We start from the raw sequence: 17,136 nt of genomic DNA on the forward strand, positions 1-17,136 counted from the left end.
AGCACCAGACCGGAAGATTGGGGGCAGTACAGGATACAGCAAAAGAGGACAAAGGGATTAATCAGGAAGGGGAAAATAGAATACGAAAGTAAACTTGCAGCAAACATAAAGACAGACTGCAAAAGCTTTTATCGGTATATCAGGAGGAAAAGACTGGTAAAATCCCAAGTCGGTCCCTTGCAGTCCGATTCGGGAGAATATATAATGGAGAATAAGGAAATGGCTGACCAATTAAACTCATACTTTGGTTCTGTATTCACAAAGGAGGACACAAATAACCTCCCAGGAATATCGGCAAACATGGGGACTAATGAGAGGGAGGAGCTGACAGAAATTAGTATCTCTAGGGATATGGTGTTGGGTAAGTTGAGGGGACTGAAGGCCGACAAATCCCCGGGGCCTGATAAACTACATCCTAGGGTACTTAAGGAGGTGGCCCTGGAGATAGCAGATGCTCTAAGGATCATCTTCCGGAAATCCATTGACTCGGGAACAGTACCCATGGATTGGAGGGTAGCTAATGTTACCCCAATATTTAAAAAGGGGGGTAGAGAGAAAGCAGGGAATTATAGACCAGTAAGCCTTACATCGGTTGTGGGCAAAATGCTAGAGTCCATTATTAAGGATAAAATAGCGGAGCACTTGACAAATGGGGAAAGGATCGGACAGAGTCAACATGGATTTACAAAGGGTAAACCGTGTTTGACTAATCTGCTGGAATTTTTTGAGGAAGTAACTGGTAAAATAGATGGGGGAGAGCCAGTGGATGTGGTGTACCTTGACTTCCAGAAAGCCTTCGATAAGGTTCCACACAAAAGATTATCATGCAAAATTAAGGCTCATGGAATTGGGGGCAAAGTATTAACGTGGATAGAGAACTGGCTGGCGGATAGAAAACAGAGAGTTGGAATAAACGGCTCGTTTTCGGAGTGGCAGGCAGTGACCAGCGGGGTGCCGCAAGGATCTGTCCTGGGACCCCAGCTGTTCACAATATATATAAATGATCTGGATCAGGGAATTGGATGCAATATTTCCAAATTCGCTGACGACACTAAACTAGGAGGAGGGGTGGGCTCTGATGAGGATGTCAGGAGGCTACAGTGCGATTTGGACAGGTTGGGGGAATGGGCGGATACGTGGCAGATGCACTATAATGTGGATAAATGCGAGGTTATCCACTTTGGGGGTAAAAACAGGAGGGTAGATTATTATCTAAATGGCAATAGATTGGGAGATGGGGAAGTGCAGAGGGACCTGGGTGTTCTTGTGCACCAGTCACTGAAGGAGAGCATGCAGGTGCAACAGGCGATTAAGAAGGCAAATGGTATGTTGGCCTTCATATCAAGGGGGTTCGAGTATAGGAATAGGGATACCTTACTACAGCTGTACAAAGTGCTGGTGAGACCGCATCTGGAGAAATGTGTACAGTTTTGGTCGCCCCATCTGCGGAAGGATGTACTTGCCATGGAAAGAGTGCAACGGCGATTCACCAGGCTGATACCTGGAATGGCGGGAATGACCTACGAAGAGAGATTAAATAGTTTGGGCTTGTACTCACTGGAGTTTAGAAGATTGAGAGGGGATCTCATCGAAACATATAAAATTATGGCAGGCCTGGACAGGCTGAATTCAGAGAGAATGTTTCCAATGGCCGGGGAGCACAGAACCAGGGGCCACAGTCTAAAAATAGCGGGCAAATCATTTAAAACAGAGATGAGGAAGAATTTCTTCACTCAAAGAGTGGTGAGCCTGTGGAATTCCCTGCCACAGAGGGCTGTGAAGGCTAATTCAATAAATATTTTCAAGAGAGAATTGGATATATTTCTGAAGGCTAAGGGGATTAAGGGTTACGGAGAAAAGGCGGGGACGGGGTACTGAACTGGTAAGATCAGCCATGATCTCATTGAATGGCGGAGCAGGCTCGAAGGGCCGAATGGCCTACTCCTGTTCCTATCTCTATGTATCTATGTATCTATGCATCAGCGAAGTACATCATCTCGCCAGTATCCATCCACCTCCTTGAGATATAGTGCAGTGTCATGAGCAGTTTGTCCTGACAGAGGTGGGAGATTCAGGCTAGCTGAGCTGCTTAGGTCTAACGTCATTCCCCATTGATGGTCTCCTTCTCCGTCAAGTCCCAGCTATCACTCAAATGGTTCACAATCTCCCAACTTCCCGAAGAATCCATTTGATGCCTTCGAGAAACCCGACAAGAGACTCTGCATCAGTATCATGTGCCTAATCAAATAAATAACCGGAAATGGAGGGAGCTGTTAGTTCACACACACTGACGACAAAGGTACACTCATCTAACCTGTTGACAATCTGCATTATTTGGAGCTTGCCGGTGATAACTAGCTTTCTCCCCAGGTAACAGGAGCAGCAGACGGTTAAGAAGGCAAATGGTATGTTGGCCTTCATAGCAAGAAGGTTCGAGTACAGGAACAAGGATATCTTGCTGCAGTTGTACAGGGCCTTGGTGAGACCACATCTTGAGTATTGTGTGCAGTTTTGGTCGCCTTATCTGAGGAAGGATGTTCTTGCCATGGAGGGAGTTCAGCGAAGATTCACCAGGCTGATACCTGGGATGGCAGGAATGACGTATGAGGAGAGATTAGGTCGATTGGGCTTATACTCGCTGGAGTTTAGAAGAATGAGAGGGGATCTCATTGAAACTTATAAAATTCTGACAGGACTGGACAGACTAGATGCAGGAAGCATGTTCCCGAAGGCTGGGGAGTCCAAAAGGAAGGAATCACTGTAATACAGAGAAATAATATTGGGTCAAAAGATCAGGATAATGAAACAGTTTGGGTGGAGGTAAGGAATAATAAGGGGAAAAAAACACTAGTGGGCGTAGTCTATAGGCCTCCGAACAGTGGCAACTCTGTTGGACGGAGTATCAATCAGGAAATAGTTGAGGCTTGTAATAAGGGAACATCTATAATTATGGGGGATTTTAACTATCATATTAATTGGACAAATCAAATTGGGCAGGGCTGCCTTGAGGATGAGTTAATTGAGTGTATTAGGGATGGATTTCTTGAGCAGTATGTAACTGAACCGGCCAGGGGGCAAGCAACCTTAGATCTGGTCCTGTGTAACGAGACAGGATTAATTAAAAATGTCCTAGTAAAGGATCCCCTTGGACATAACATGGTTGAATTCCATATTCAATTCGAGGGTGAGAAGGTTAGATCTCAAGCAAGCGTGCTAAGCTTGAATAAAGGAGACTATGAAGGTATGAGAGCGGAATTGAGTAGAGTGGATTGGGAAAATAGATTAAAGGGTAAGACGATACATGATCAGTGGTGTACATTTAAGGAGTTATTTTACAACTTCCAAAAAAAATATATTCCACTGAGAAGAAAAGGGTGTAAAAGAAAAGACAGCCATCCGTGGCTAAGTAAAGAAATTAAGGATAGTATTCGACTAAAAACAAGGGCATATAAGGTAGCCAAATCTAGTGGGAGGATAGAGGATTGGGAAAACTTTAAAAGAGAGCAAAAAATGACAAAAAGATTAAGAAAGGGAAGATAGATTATGAAAGTAAATTAGCAAAAAATATAAAAACAGATAGTAAGAGTTTTTATAGTTATATAAAAAGAAAAAGGGTGGCTAAAGTAAATGTTGGTCCCTTAGAGGATGAGACCGGGAAAATAATGGTGGGAAATATGGAGATGGCAAAAACACTGAATGAATATTTTATATCACTCTTTACAGTAGAAGACACTAAGAATATCCCAACACTGGACAAACAGGGGGCTAAAGGGGGGGAGGAGCTAAACACGATAAAAATCACTAAGGAAGTGGTACTCGGTAAAATAATGGGACTCAAGCTGGATAAATCACCTGGACCTGATGGCTTACATCCTAGGGTCTTGAGGGAAGTGGCGGTAGGGATTGTGGATGCATTGGTAATAATTTTCCAAAACTCCCTGGACTCGGCAAAGGTCCCGGCAGACTGGAAAACTGCTAATGTAACACCCTTATTTAAAAAGGGCAGTAGACAGAAGGCTGGAAACTATAGACCGGTTAGCCTAACATCTGTGGCAGTTAAAATTTTGGAGTCCATTATTAAGGAGACAGTAACAGGACATTTGGATAATCATAATTTAATAAGACAAAGTCAGCATGGTTTTATGAAGGGGAAGTCATGTTTGACAAATTTGCTGGAGTTCTTTGAGGAAGTAACATATAGGGTGGATAAAGGGGAACCAGTGGACGTAGTGTATTTAGACTTCCAAAAGGCATTTGATAAGGTGCCACACAAAAGATTATTGCTTAAGATAAAAAATCACGGGATTGGGGGTAATATTCTGGCATGGATAGAGGATTGGCTATCTAACAGAAGGCAGAGAGTTGGGATAAATGGTTCATTCTCAGACTGGCAATCAGTAACTAGTGGTGTTCCGCAGGGGTCAGTGCTGGGTCCCCAACTCTTTACAATCTATATTAACGATTTGGAGGAGGGGACCGAGTGTAACATATCAAAGTTTGCAGATGATACTAAGATGGGAGGGAAAGTAGTGAGTGAGGAGGACATAAAAAACCTGCAAGGGGACATAGACAGGCTAAGTAAGTGGGCAGAGATTTGGCAGATGGAATACAATACTGGAAAGTGTGAGGTTATGCACTTTGGCAGGAAAAATCATAGAGCAAGTTATTATCTTAATGGCAAGAAACTGGAAAGTACTGCAGTACAAAGGGATCTGGGGGTCCTGGTGCACGAAACTCAAAAAGTTAGTATGCAAGTGCAGCAGGTGATCAAGAAGGCCAATGGAATGTTGGCTTTTATTGCTAGGGGGATAGAATATAAAAACAGGGAGGTATTGCTGCAGTTATACAAGGTATTGGTGAGAGCGCACCTGGAATACTGCATACAGTTTTGGTGTCCATACTTAAGAAAAGACATACTTGCTCTCGAGGCAGGACAAAGAAGGTTCACTCGGTTAATCCCGGGGATGAGGGGGTGGACATATGAGGAGAGGTTGAGTAGATTGGGACTCTACTCATTGGAGTTCAGAAGAATGAGAGGCGATCTTATTGAAACATATAAGATTGTGAAGGGGCTTGATCGGGTGGATGCGGTGAGGATGTTTCCAATGATGGGTGAAACTAGAACTGGGGGCATAATCTTAGAATAAGGGGCTGCTCTTTCATAACTGAGATGAGGAGAAACATCTTCATTCACAGGGTAGTAGGTCTGTGGAATTTGCTGCCCCAGAAAGCTGTGGAAGCTACATCATTAAATATATTTAAAACAGAAATAGACAGTTTCCTCGAAGTAAAGGGAATTAGGGGTTACGGGGAGCGGGCAGGAAATTGGACATGAGTCTAGGTTCGGAATGGTCATGGCCCTGTGGGTGGCGGAGCGGGCCAGGGGCCGTGTAGCCTGGTTCTGCTCCTACTTCTTGTGTTCTAATTCTGTGTTAGTCCTTCAAGAGTAAATTGGGCCTGTTCCTGACTTGGGTGGAGATCACCTTTTACAGAAGGTAAGTACTGCAGGAAATACAGGGACAGAGTGATCTCCTGGACGAGTTTCGATCACCTAGATGGGTCGGAGAGGAATTTCCCAGATTTTTTCTCCCAAATTGGCCACTGGTTTTTTTTATCTGGTTTTTCTCCTCTCCCGGGAGATCACATGGGTTCGGGTGGGATGGAGAGTGGAAGTAGATTTGAGGTTAGGATCAGATCAGCCATGATCTTATTGAATGGCGGAGCAGGCTCGAGGGGCCGACTGGCCTACTCCTGCTCCTATTTCTTATGTTCTGTTACTGGGGACATGGTTATAGAGGTCGGGAGTCCTGTTACTGGGGACATGGTTATAGGGGACGGGAGTCCTGTTACTGGGGACATGGTTATAGAGGACGGGAGTCCTGTTACTGGGGACATGGTTATAGAGGACGGGAGTCCTGTTACTGGGGACATGGTTATAGAGGACGGGAGTTCTGTTACTAGGGACATGGTTATAGAGGACGGTTGTCCTGTTACTGGGGACATGGTTATAGAGGACGGGAGTCCTGTTACTGGGGACATGGTTATAGAGGACGGAAGTCCTGTTACTAGGGACATGGTTATAGAGGACGGGAGTCCTGTTATTTGGGACATGGTTATAGAGGAGGAGTGAACAGCCATTTAAAGTCAAGATTTAAAATCCCATCACGCCAGGGTGAATTCAGTGTCTGATAAATTGTGTGCAGGTAGCAGCAAATGCAACGAAGACCTTTGTTCAATTTGGGTTGCACCAGAATCATTTGGCTCCTTTTCTCACCAGATCCTTGATTTACACCTGACACAAGTCACAGGAGAGGTGAAAGTAGCTTCCGTCCACAGGCAGCTGTCGGACGAGTGAGCACCAAGGATCCCGAGCAGCGCTGAGAGGCCCGAGCAGCGCTGGGCTCAACAGAGGTCAAAAGGAGCAACAAAAAACGGAATTTGATGCGGACGCATCCATCAGTACACTAAATACCGCGCACAGGAAAATATCAACCAATTGTAACATCACTCCCCATTCATGAAAGACAATTAATACATGTTATATCACACTGCAAACATCACCTAGCAGCCCCAGTCTGTACCCCTGGGTCAGTATCTACAGTCAGCCCCAGTCTGTACCCCTGGGTCAGTATCTACAGTCAGCCCCAGTCTGTACCCCTGGGTCAGTATCTACAGTCAGCCCGAGTCTGTACCCCTGGGTCAGTATCTACAGTCAGCCCCAGTCTGTACCCCTGGGTCAGTATCTACAGTCAGCCCCAGTCTGTACCCCTGGGTCAGTATCTACAGTCAGCCCCAGCCTGTACCCCTGGGTCAGTATCTACAGTCAGCCCCGTCTGTACCCCTGGGTCAGTATCTACAGTCAGCTCCAGCCTGTACCCCTGGGTCAGTATCTACAGTCAGCCCCAGCCTGTACCCCTGGGTCAGTATCTACAGTCAGCTCCAGCCTGTACCCCTGGGTCAGTATCTACAGTCAGCCCCAGCCTGTACCCCTGTGTCAGTATCTACAGTCAGCCCCAGCCTGTACCCCTGTGTCAGTATCTACAGTCAGCCCCAGCCTGTACCCCTGGGTCAAAATCTACAGTCAGAACAAGTATTTCTGATGTCAACATTGAGGCTCACTGTTTCCCCCTCAAACAAAACGTGACTCTCATCAATACCCTACTGTCACTCGAACCTACACTCTGCCTCGCCCACCGCCGGTCCCGCCCAACACCCGCCTCACACCCACAATCGGCCTCACCCTCAATCAGTCGCTCTGAATCGGGCAGCTTCTTGAACAGTTTGTGAAAGTCTTCGTTCCGCTGTTTGTATGTGGGGCTCAACACCTGGAAGAAAGATACAATTTCTCCAGAGGAATATCTGGATCAAACACCGCTCTTCCTATCCAATCAACCTTATTACAAATACGTACACAGCTGTCAAGTCACTGAAAATGCAGGCTCTAAAATGGTTTCCATGCATCTTGCAATATGAAGGAGACACACAGTTCAATCCTTCTCCTTTTTGGAAAACTAATGGAATATGTAACAGAAATCAAAGCAAACCTCAGACTTAGCATGACTGAGCGACGTTAATTTAAGCAGGATGGCAATTAAAAGAAATGAACATGCAACTGGAGTCACGAGAAGCGCGATCACAGCACATTAACTGCAGTGACCATCTCTCAGCCCATCGGCCAGTTAGCGCACAAGATCCCACAAACAATATTCTGTTTTAGCGATGTTGATTGAGGGATAAATATTGGCCCCAGGACAACTGGACAACATCCTGCGCTTCTTTGAAATAGTGGCTGCGGGAACTTTTGCATCCACCTGAAATGGCAGGCGGGGCCCTCGTGTTAACGTCTCATCCGAAAGACTGCAACTCCGACAGTGCAGCACTCCCTCAGTGCAGCCCCTCCGACAGTGCGGCGCTCCCTCAGTACTGCACTCCCTCAGTACTGCCCCTCCGACAGTGCGGCGCTCCCTCAATACTGCCCCCCCTCAGTACTGCCCCTCCGACAGTGCGGCGCTCCCTCAGTACTGCCCCTCCAACAGTGCGGCACTCCCTCTGTACTGCCCATCCGACAGTGCGGCGCTCCCTCAGTACTGCCCCTCCGACAGTGCGGCGCTCCCTCACTACTGCGCTCCCTCAGTACTGCCCCTCCGACAGTGCGGCACTCCCTCAGTACAGCCCCCCCTCAGTACTGCCCCTCCGACAGTGCGGCGCTCCCTCAGTACTGCCCCTCCGACAGTGCGGCGCTCCCCCAGTACTGCCCCTCCAACAGTGCGGCTCTCCCTCAGTACTGCCCCTCCGACAGTGTGGCACTCCCTCAGTACTGAGCCTCCAACAGTGCGGCGCTCCCTCAGTACTGACCCTCCAACAGTGTGGCACTCCCTCAGTACTGCCCCTCCGACAGTGCGGCACTCCCTCAGTGCTGCCCCTCCGACAGTGCAGCGCTCCCTCAGTACTGCCCCTCCGACAGTGCAGTGCTCCCTCAGTACTGCCCCTCCGACAGTGCGCTGCTCCCTCAGTACTGCCCCTCCGACAGTGCAGCGCTCCCTCAGTACTGCCCCTCCGACAGTGCGGTGCTCCCTCAGTATTACCCCTCCGACAGTGCGGCACTCCCTCAGTACTGACCCTCCGACAGTGTGGCACTCCCTCAGTACCGCCCCTCCGACAGTGCGGCACTCCCTCAGTGCTGCCCCTCCATCAGTGCGGCGCTCCCTCAGTACTGCCCCTCCGACAGTGCGGTGCTCCCTCAATACTGCCCCTCCGACAGTGCAGCGCTCCCTCAGTGCTGCCCCTCCGACAGTGCGGCGCTCCCTCAGTGCTGCCCCTCCGACAGTGCGGTGCTCCCTCAGTACTGCCCCTCCGACAGTGCAGCGCTCCCTCAGTACTACCCCTCCGACAGTGCGGCGCTCCCTCAGTACTGCCCCTCCGACAGTGCGGTCCTCCCTCAGTACTGCCCCTCCGACAGTGCAGCGCTCCCTCAGTACTACCCCTCCGACAGTGCTGTCCTCCCTCAGTACTGCACTTATTTACTCATCAATAAGTGATTAGCTGGGATCTACTCTTCTCTAAACAGATATATATAAGGAAAGTGGAATGGTGCCTGGGCGTAGAGCCCAGCACACACCTATCGGGCCTGGGATTGTATCCAGTCTAGACCAAGGAAATTGCCCCTATTTATTTGGTATCCAGGAATCCCAAGGGAAATGAGATCCAGAGATTTCAGTATGGCTCTTTTTAGGCAAAAGTTCGAAGGCTCTGCCATTTCCTTTGGCAAGGGCCTCCTTGACTTGGGCTCTGCTGCTCTTCCTTCTGGCCAGTGCCAGCTTTAGATTTCACACTCTGACCCATCGGACAATCTCAGCTCAGGGGCTCCCCGGTTCTCTAGATTCCATGCAGATGACGTGATGGATTCTCTCAAATTTGAGACACATTGATGAGAACATATGTCCAGAAAGGACAAGAAAGAGATACTGGCGTGTCTTGCAGCAGCATTAGTTAATCCCACCGTGACACACAATTCCACAGCAATGGTTCTCGAACTGTAATTTAACAATAGCACAAACCAACGCAAGGCAACACAGACATAAAACACAGAATTAAAAATCAAGAATTGCACTTTATACTCACGTTGTACCAGCTCTGCATTTTCTGGAAGATAAAAGAAAAGAAAATATAAATCTGTGATTGATAAGTGTTTAAGGAAGAGGGGAAAGGTTTGGATTACAGAGCAAATAGCAGGAGCGGGGAAAAGATGGGATTATAGATCAAATAGCAGGAGAGGGGAAAGGATTGGAGTCAAAAGCACGTAAATGGTAAAAAAAGTGAACAACTTCCTCACAAACATTATTGAACACAATGTGAGAAATGGCGCAGATGTGTCACACACCATCTTGTCTATATATCGCCATTCCTTTATCGTCGCTGGGTCGAAATCCTGGAACTCCCTCCCTAACAGCACTGTGGGAGCACCTTCACCACACGGACTGCAGCGGTTCAAGGCGGCGGCACACCGCCACCTTCTCAGGGGGCAATTAGGGATGGGCAATAAATGCCGGCCTTGCCAGCGACACCTGCAACCCGGGTGTTAGATCAAGGTAATTTCAGTGGACCACACTGATCTGAGGTCAACACACCAAAATTAAAGTTTGCAAGTCCGGTGGTAATAAAGGGGGCGGGTACATCTGCTGCGGTATAAAGCCAGCCATTTTGAACATCCTTGTTAGTTGGACAAAGGAAGTCAAACAGTGTAAATCAAGTGATGCAATAAATCGACTATTTAAAACTTACCAGGAGGCAGAGCAACACACCAATATCCAAGAACCTCAGTCTCTCTGCACTCTCTGCACTCCTGTCCCAAACGGCAGATTCTTCCCTCTCCACCAGCCCCCCGCCATCAACCTCTCCCTCTCTCCCCACCCCCATCAACCTCTCCCTCTCTCCCCCCCATCAACCTCTCCCTCTCTCCACCCCCCCATCAACCTCTCCCTCTCTCCCCCCCATCAACCTCTCCCTCTCTCCCCACCCCCATCAACCTCTCCCTCTCTCCCCCCCACCCCATCAACCTCTCCCTCTCTCCCCAGCCCCATCAACCTCTCCCTCTCTGCCCCCCACCCCATCAACCTCTCCCTCTCTCCCCCCCCATCAACCTCTCCCTCCTCTCCCCCCCATCAACCTCTCCCTCTCTCCCCTCCATCAACCTCTCCCTCTCTCCCCCCCACCCCCATCAACCTCTCCCTCTCTCCTCCCCACCCCCCATCAACCTCTCCCTCTCTCCCCCCCATCAACCTCTCCCTCTCTCCCCCCCACCCCCCATCAACCTCTCCCTCTCTCCCCCCACCCCCATCAACCTCTCCCTCTCTCCCCCCCATCAACCTCTCCCTCTCTCCCCCCCACCCCCCATCAACCTCTCCCTCTCTCCCCCATCAACCTCTCCCTCTCTCCCCCCCACCCCCCATCAACCTCTCCCTCTCTCCCCCCCACCCCATCAACCTCTCCCTCTCTCCCCCCCCACCCCCATCAACCTCTCCCTCCTCCCTCTCTCCCCCCCATCAACCTCTCCCTCCTCCCTCTCTCCCCCCATCAACCTCTCCCTCTCTCCCCTCCCCGCCCATCAACATCTCCCTCTTCCAATACAATACAATACAATACAAATCGCTTTATTGGCATGATAAGGTACATCTTATGTTGCCAAAGCATCAAAATACATTTATGGTTGAACACATAAACGCGGTTCCATTCATACAGTGCATAAACAGGTATATCCCTGAGTTTATAAATATATTTTCGCCTTGTTTATATATACTCTTGTCTTAGTTTACTGGTTGTCCCTCTGTTCATGGCAAGCTGTAACATAGTGTGCCGCCAGTGTTACACAGCTTCTCTCCTCCCCCAGTAGGAATGGGAGTTTTTGGTTGTCAGTCAGATTTCTGAATTCAGGGCATATTTGTGAGAATTTTTGATAGAAATTCTCTCTGATGCCCTGATATTTTCCACAGGCTGTGAGGAAGTGTATCTCTGTCTCAACTACTCCCTGACTGCAGTGAGAGCATATCCTGTCTTCTCTTGGCAGCCTGGTCTGCCTGTGTCTGCCTTTTTCGATCGCTAGGCTATGTTCGCTAAGTCTGTACCTTGTCAAGGTTCTTCTCAGTTTGTTATCCTTTACCATGGTCAGGTAATCAGCTATGTTGTATTGTCTGTTTAGGGCCAAGTAGCAATTGAGTTTGCTTTGGGTTTTTGTTGTTTCTGCCCAATATGACAGATATTTTTCCTTTTGCTTAGCGACGATTGTGTTGGGTCGAATTCTTTGTGTTACCCTGTCACTGTCCTGGGACTGGTTATTGTTAGTATTGTTATTAATTACTTTATTGAGTCCCAGGACGAGTTGACTGAGGGTATTCTTCTTTATGGTCAGCTCTTGGCATTTCAGGGCGTCGTAGTGATAGCATTGGGGATTGCTCATTTGTTGGTGATTCCAAAATTTGGTGGCTCTTTTTTGGATAGTGATTATTAATGGGTATTGGCCTAGTTCCGCCCTGCATGCGTTGTTTACTGTTTTCCTTTGAGTCCGGAGGATACTTTTACAGAATTCCGCATGTAGGATCTCAATTGGGTGTTTGTCCCATTTTGCAAAATCTTGTTGTGTTAGTGGTCCCCAGACCTCACTGCCACAGAGTGCAATTGGTTCAATTACTGATTTGAAAATTTTGAGCCAAATGCTAATTGGGATTTCTATTTGGATTGATTTTTTGATGGCATAGAAAGCCCTTCTTGCTTTCTCTTTCAGTTCATTCACAGCCGCCCCCATCAACCTCTCCCTCTCTCCCCCCCATCAACCTCTCCCTCTCTCCCCCCCACCCCCATCAACCTCTCCCTCTCTCCCCCCCACCCCCATCAGCCTCTCGCTCCTCCCTCTCTCCCCCCATCAACCTCTCCCTCCTCCCTCTCTCCCCCCCATCAACCTCTCCCTCTCTCCCCCCCATCAACCTCTCCCTCTCTCCCCTCCCCGCCCATCAACCTCTCCCTCTCCTCCCCCCCACCCCACATCAACCTCTCCCTCTCTCCCCCCCCATCAACCTCTCCCTCTCTCCCCCCCACCCCCATCAGCCTCTCCCTCTCTCCCCCCCACCCCCATCAACCTCTCCCTCTCTCCCCCCCCACCCCCATCAACCACTCCCTCCTCCCTCTCTCCCCCCCATCAACCTCTCCCTCCTCCCTCTCTCCCCACCCCCATCAACATCTCCCTCTCTCCCCCCCACCCCCCATCAACCTCTCCCTCTCTCCCCACCCCCATCAACCACTCCCTCTCTCCCCACCCCCATCAACCTCTCCCTCTCTCCCCACCCCCATCAACCTCTCCCTCTCTCCCCCCCAATCAACCTCTCCCTCTCTCCCCACCCCATCAACCTCTCCCTCTCTCCCCTCCCCGCCCATCAACCTCTCCCTCTCCCTCCCTCCCCCCATCAACCTCTCCCTCTCTTCCCCCCCCCATCAACCTCTCCCACTCTCCCCACCCACATCAACCTCTCCCTCTCTCTCCCCCCCGCCATCAACCTCTCCCTCTCCCCCCCATCAGCATCCCCCTCTCTCCCCCCCATCAACCTCTCCCTCTCTCCCCCCACATCAACCTCTCCCTCTCTCTCCCCCGCCCATCAACCTCTCCCTCTCTCCCCACCCTATCAACCTCTCCCTCTCTCCCCCCGCGCCCATCAACCTCTCCCTCTCTCCCCACCCCATCAACCTCTCCCTCTCTACCACCCCCGCCCATCTACCTCTCCCTCTCCCCCCCACCCCCATCAACCTCTCCCTCTCTCCCGCCCCCATCAACCTCTCCCTCTCTCCCCCCCGGCCCATCAACCTCTCCATCTCCCCACCCCCATCAACCACTCCCTCTCTCACAATTCACAATTCAAATCGCTTTATTGGCATGATAAGTTACATCTTATATTGCCAAAGCATCAAAATACATTTATGGTTTAGCACATAAACGCAGTTCTATTCATACAGTGTATAAACAGGTATATCCCTGAGAGTATAAATATACATTCGCATTGTTTATATATATTCTTTTCTTAGTTTACTGGTTGTCCCTCTGTTCATGGCAAGCTGTAGCATAGTGTGCCGCCAGTGTTATACAGCTTCTCTCCTCTCCCAGTAGGTATGGGAGTTTTTGGTTGTCATTCAGATTTCTGAAATCAGGGCATATTTGTGAGAATTTTTGGTAGAAATTCTCCCTGATGCCCTGATATTTTCCGCAGGCTGTGAGGAAGTGCATCTCTGTCTCCACTACTCCCTGACTGCAGTGAGAGCATATCCTGTCTTCTCTTGGTAGCCTGGTCTGCCTGTGTCTGCCTTTTTCGATCGCTAGGCTATGTTCGCTAAGTCTTTACCTTGTCAAGGTTCTTCTCAGTTTGTTATCCTTTACCATGGTCAGGTAATCAGCTATGTTGTATTGTCTGTTTAGGGCCAAGTAGCAATTGAGTTTGCTTTGGGTTTTTGTTGTTTCTGCCCAATATGTCAGATATTTTTCCTTTTGCTTAGCGACGATTGTGTTGGGTCGAATTCTTTGTGTTACTCTGTCACTGTCCTGGTGCTGGTTATTGTTAGTATTGTTAGCAGTTACTTCACTGAGTCCCAGGACTAGTTGACTGAGGGTATTCTTCTTTATGGTCAGTTCTTGGCATTTCAGGGCGTCGTAGTGATAGCATTGGGATTGCTCATTTGTAGGTGATTCCAAAATTTGGTTGCTCTTTTTTGGATAGTGATTATTAATGGATATTGGCCTAGTTCCGCCCCATCAACCTCTCCCTCTCCCCCATCAACCTCTCCCTCTCTCCCCCCCAATCAACCTCTCCCTCTCTCCCCTCCAATCAACCTCTCCCTCTCTCCCCCCCATCAATCTCTCCCTCTCTCCCCCCACATCAAGCTCTCCCTCTCCCCCCATCAACCTCTCCCTCTCTCCCCACCCATCAACCTCTCCCTCTCTCCCCCAACCTCTCCCTCTCTCCCCCCCATCAACCCCTCCCTCTCTCCCCACCCATCAACCTCTCCCTCTCTCCCCCCAACAACCTCTCCCTCTCTCCCACCCATCAACCTCTCCCTCTCTCCCCCCTCATCAACCTCTCCCTCTCTCCCTCCAACAACCTCTCCCTCTCTACCCCCCCCATCAATCTCTCCCTCTCTCCCACCAACAACCTCTCCCTCTCTCCCCCCAACAACCTCTCCCTCTCTCCCCCCCATCAACCTCTCCCTCTCTCCCCACCCATCAACCTCTCCCTATCTCCCCCCAACAACCTCTCCCTCTCTCCCCCCCATCAACCCCTCCTCTCTCCCCACCCACAATCTCTTCCTCTCTCCCCCCAACAACCTCTCCCTCTCTCTCCACCCATCAACCTCTCCCTCTCTCCCCCCCATCAGCCTCTCCCTCTCTCCTCCCAACAACCTCTCCCTCTCCCCCCCATCAACCTCGCCCTCTCCCCCCCACCAACCTCTCCCTCTCCCCCCGACCACCAACCTCTCCCTCTCTCCCCCATCAACCTCTCCCTCTCTCCCCACCCAACAACCTCTCCCTCTCCCCCCCAATCAACCTCTCCCTCTCCCCCACCCCCATCAACCTCTCCCTCTACCCCCCCATCAACCTCTCCCTCCTGCCTCTCTCCCCCCCATCAACCTCTCCCTCTCCCCCCCCCGATCAACCTCTCCCTCCTGCCTCTCTCCCCCCCATCAACCTCTCCCTCTCTCCCCCCATCAACCTCTCTCTCTCCCCCTCTCCCCCCCAATCAACCTCTCCCTCTCTCCCCCCCCAACCTCTCCCTCTCTCCACCCCCCAATCAACCTCTCCCTCTCTCCCCACCCCCATCAACCTCTCCCTCTCTCCCCCCCATCAACCTCTCCCTCTCTCCCCCCCCACCCCCATCAACCTCTCCCTCTCTCCCCTCCACCCCCATCAACCTCTCCCTCTCTCCCCCCCACCCCCACAACTCTCCCTCTCTCCCCCCCACCCCCATCAACCTCACCCTCTCACCCCCCCCATCAACATCTCCCTCTCTCCCCCCCCATCAACCTCTCCCTCTCTCCCCCCCCACCCCCCATCAACCTCTCCCCCCATCAACCTCTCCCACTCTCCCCCCCACCCCCCATCAACCTCTCCCTCTCACCCCCCCACCCCCATCAACCTCTCCCTCTCTCCCCCCACCCCCATCAACCTCTCCCTCCTCCCTCTCTCCCCCCCATCAACCTCTCCCTCCTCCCTCCTCTTCCCCCCCATCAACCTCTCCCTCTCTCCCCTCCCCGCCCATCAACCTCTCCCTCTCCCCCCCCGCCCCCATCAACCTCTCCCTCTCTCCCCCCCATCAACCTCTCCCTCTCTCCCCCCACCCCCATCAACCTCTCCCTCTCTCCCCCCCACCCCCATCAACCTCTCCCTCCTCCCTCTCTCCCCCCCATCAACCTCTCCCTCCTCCCTCTCTCCCCCCCATCAACCTCTCCCTCTCTCCCCCCATCAACCTCTCCCTCTCTCCCCCTCCCCTCCCATCACCTCTCCCTCTCCCCCCCATCAACCTCTCCCTCTCTCCCCCCCACCCCCCATCACCTCTCCCTCTCTCCCCCCCACCCCCATCAACATCTCCCTCTCTCCCCCCCACCCCCACCAACCTCTCCCTCTCTCCCCCCCACCCCCATCAACCTCTCCCTCCTCCCTCTCTCCCCCCCATCAACCTCTCCCTCCTCCCTCTCTCCCCACCCCCATCAACCTCTCCCTCTCTCCCCCCCACCCCCATCAACCTCTCCCTCTCTCCCCACCCCCATCAACCTCTCCCTCTCTCCCCACCCCCATCAACCTCTCCCTCTCTCCCCCCCGCCCCATCAACCTCTCCCTCCTCCCTCTCTCACCCCCCCATCAACCTCTCCCTCTCTCCCCACCCCATCAACCTCTCCCTCTCTCCCCTCCCCCATCAACCTCTCCCTCTCTCCCCACCCCCATCAACCTCTCCCTCTCCCCCACCCCCATCAACCTCTCCCTCTCTCCCCCCCACAATCAACCTCTCCCTCTCTCCCCACCCCATCAACCTCTCCCTCTCTCCCCTCCCCGCCCATCAACCTCTCCCTCTCCCTCCCTCCCCCCATCAACCTCTCCCTCTCTTCCCCCATCAACCTCTCCCACTCTCCCCACCCACATCAACCTCTCCCTCTCTCTCCCCCCGCCCATCAACCTCTCCCTCTCCCCCCCCATCAGCATCCCCCTCTCTCCCCCCCATCAACCTCTCCCTCTCTTCCCCCACATCAACCTCTCCCTCTCTCCCCCCCGCCCATCAACCTCTCCCTCTCTCCCCACCCCATCAACCTCTCCCTCTCTCCCCCCCTGCCCATCAACCTCTCCCTCTCTCCCCACCCCATCAACCTCTCCCTCTCTACCCCCCCCGCCCATCTACCTCTCCCTCTCCCCCCACCCCCATCAACCTCTCCCTCTCTCCCCTCCCCGCCCATCAACCTCTCCCTCTCCCCCCGCCCCCATCAACCTCTCCCTCTCTCCCCCCCATCAACCTCTCCCTCTCTCCCCCCCACCCCCATCAACCTCTCCCTCTCTCCCCCCCCACCCCCATCAACCTCTCCCTCCTCCCTCTCTCCCCCCCATCAACCTCTCCCTCC

The 17,136-nt window shown here is 51.7% G+C and overlaps 1 long non-coding RNA gene across 1 annotated transcript; it reads right to left on the bottom strand.

The window, feature by feature from the left end:
* Nucleotides 1-1,983: 1,983 nt before the first annotated feature.
* LOC147091252 (uncharacterized) lies at nt 1,984-9,870 on the bottom strand. Its single transcript, XR_015075137.1, has 3 exons — nt 9,622-9,870; nt 7,241-7,325; nt 1,984-2,238 (listed from the first exon to the last, which is right to left on the bottom strand). It is a non-coding gene; the product is annotated as an uncharacterized LOC147091252 (long non-coding RNA).
* Nucleotides 9,871-17,136: the final 7,266 nt, after the last annotated feature.

This window comes from Somniosus microcephalus, unplaced genomic scaffold (assembly GCF_052327205.1).
Source record: "Somniosus microcephalus isolate GS21.2 unplaced genomic scaffold, FLI_Smic_1.0 unresolved_chr3, whole genome shotgun sequence".
NCBI classification, from domain to species: domain Eukaryota; kingdom Metazoa; phylum Chordata; class Chondrichthyes; order Squaliformes; family Somniosidae; genus Somniosus; species Somniosus microcephalus.